Below are 2,873 nucleotides of genomic sequence, written 5' to 3' on the forward strand. Positions count from 1 at the left end.
AGAGAAATGCAGTGCAATTAGGGTTATCCAGGTCACCGGCTGAGCTTGCTGTTATCGTACTGGTTGAAGAACGAGAGTGACAGGAGCTGTCTCCTACACACTGGAAGGAGTTAGGAGCAGCCAGGGACTGTGTTACAAGGGCAACAGAACGCACAGCTCTCCCTAAAGTATTCCACATTAGGATTCATATCTCCAGGCACTCCACTTCTTTTCCAGCTACACAAGAGGTCTCAGTCCATCAATGAGGCATTCACATTTTCTGAACATTTTCCAATCATAAAAATAATAATCCTGCATTTGATACGGCGCCTTATCCACGTCTTCGAGATGTCTCAAAGCGCTTCACAGAATATACTGTTAAGCGAATTGACTGTATATTTTGTGGGCGAAACGCGGCAGCCAATTGCGCGCGGCAGCGTCCCCGCAAACAATGGTGCTTTGAAGTGAACAATTTATTCTTAGGATTTTTTTAAGGAATTATTACCCCCGGAAAAGCGATACCCCAATCGACTTAACAACCGGGTTCCTACTTCCTGCTAGGTAAACAAAAGGCGTGTGGAGTAAGGAAACTTGCCCACCGTTTCGCCCTGCCGGGAATCGAACCCAGGTCTCTCTCTTGAGAGGCGAGCGCTCTAACCACTGAGCTACAGGACTCCTATTAATCCCAACTGTTGGCACATTTGTTATTTGGGCTTGTGAAGAGCTGAGACTCACCTTCTCCCCCACCCCCCCGACTACCCCCGCCCCCACCAAAAAAAACCATCTTGACAAGATTCCCATCCAGGGCTCAGTGATGAAGAAAGCATATTCCGAGTTTCCGGCAAAATTGACAGTTTTCTTTAACTTGCGATTTACAATTTATCCGAGAAATGGATTCTGACGATTGCGTTGAGGAAATGCTGATGGATTGTGTGTTGCTGATTCAGATCAGCAGTGCATACAATTGTGTTGTACTAACCCGTCTGTCGAGTCATAGTGAGCGTTGGAGCAAACAGTACCAACCTTCTGCGATGACAGAGCCTGTGTCGAAGCCAAATCACACACACCGACCTATCTGCCTGCCAGACACACAAAAAAAATTTCAGGGCAGGATAATGGAATTTTGATACCAAACGTTTTAGGCTCATGTTGAAGCAGATTTGCAAATGAAGGAGTTATTACTGTTGAGGGTAAATTCTTTAGACGAGGCGCTGGGTAAATTTGCTTAAAGAAGTGGGATCCTTTTTTACGGTTGCAAATACAGATACGCTGATATGAATTAGGTTCCATCTGCTTCTGACTCAGATGAGTGGATTGAGATTCACTCCCTCACCCTCCCCGCCCGCCACACCCCACAACTTCCCTGCGCCACTAAACATGGTTTATATTCCTGCCTCATCCAAATTCACCCACCAAATCCTATTGTACTCAACTCATTGTTGTTTGTGGATGTCTCCGTCGCAACAATTCAGCTCATTTCTAATTAATATCATTCTGTAAAGCTCTTTGGGATATTTGATGCGAAAGGCGTTGTATAAATGTAAGTTGTTACTGAAATTCATCACTTGCTCTTGGTGGCTTTGCGCCAGAGATCGCGCCCAACTTTCTTGGTCCTCAAGGACAAAGAGGTTTGAGAAAAACTGGGCCGCCTGCCTTATAGTGCAGTAGTTTGGGTCTGTGAAGTCAGATCCTATGCTACAACGAAAGCTGTCCTCCCAACCTGAAAGGGCTATGCAATTTGAATTTGACTGTGATTTTGCTTATCAGTACATTTTTCTCTCTGTCAATTTTATATTTCACGGAAAATATTCTAACGCTACCATGAGAATAATCTAAGTATGCTTCGAAAGATCCTTTTGTGGTCTGTGTATTGGACCTGGTTCGAGGTGTGCAAGATTATGAAGGGATTTGACAGGGTAAGTAGGGAGAAGTTATTTCATTTGATCAGGGAGTTACTAACTTAGTTTTGAGGTAGTTACACGAACAGCGAAAGAACTTTGGAGGAAGTTTTTCACCCAGAGAGTTGTTGGGACGTAGAGTGGTGGAGACAGAGTCCAAAGTAAGAGGGAAGTAGACAACAACAACAACTTGCATTTATAGAGTGCCCGACACGCCAGGCAGCCATATCAAAAGAGGGGATAAGGCAAGGTGCTGGGATTAAATTGATCTCCTTGCTCTGTGAGCCAGTGTGGACTTGATGTGGACTCCTTGTGCGCTATAGATTTTTTGGTTCTGTTGGCTCTAAAGCTAAGCAAACGTTGCTAAAGAAGTTATTTAAAAACAAAGCTGGAAATTAAATATTAAATGTCGAATGAAAAGAGAACAAAATATAACTATAACCTTGGGCACAAAGGCACAATGAGATTGATTTTCTGATCATTTGTACATTACTGACCAGTGTTTGTCCTCCAACATCAGTAAATTTGCCGGTCATAGGAACAGGAAGCCATTCAGCCCATCAGTGACTGATTGGGGTCAAGATTGTAGTGATTCATAATGCCGCTCCTCTGGAACTCTGCCTAGTGTGATCGATTTCCAGAGTTGAGTACCCACAGGTTGGCGTGATGTACTTCTGATGACTGGAAGAGATTATATTTGTGACTTGGGGTTGTTCGTAGTAAATCCTGGTGTGAATAGCCAGAATTTAGACCCTCCTGTTTGGCTGAGATCATTGTGACCAAACTCTGTAGTATATCTGATGTCTTGACGCACTGTGTTCCTGTGAATCATAACTCACCAACGCTGAGATAGATTTTCCCTTTTGCGAGCTGAAAAACACAGTGACTTTTCCACCAGGCAATAAATACAAGTGCATTGATCTCACCATCTCAATATGTCAATGTGGCCCTATTTGTTTTTCTGTACCAAGACCTCAGCTGGAGGTGTCCTCATCC

At 43.9% G+C, this 2,873-nt stretch overlaps 1 non-coding gene across 1 annotated transcript; it reads right to left on the reverse strand.

Moving 5' to 3' along the window:
• Nucleotides 1–582: 582 nt before the first annotated feature.
• trnae-cuc lies at nt 583–654 on the reverse strand. The gene has a single exon. It is a non-coding gene; the product is annotated as a tRNA-Glu (tRNA).
• Between the last annotated feature and the right edge of the window lie 2,219 nt (nt 655–2,873).

This window comes from Callorhinchus milii, unplaced genomic scaffold (genome assembly GCF_018977255.1).
Source record: "Callorhinchus milii isolate IMCB2004 unplaced genomic scaffold, IMCB_Cmil_1.0 Scaffold2, whole genome shotgun sequence".
NCBI classification, from domain to species: Eukaryota; Metazoa; Chordata; class Chondrichthyes; order Chimaeriformes; family Callorhinchidae; genus Callorhinchus; species Callorhinchus milii.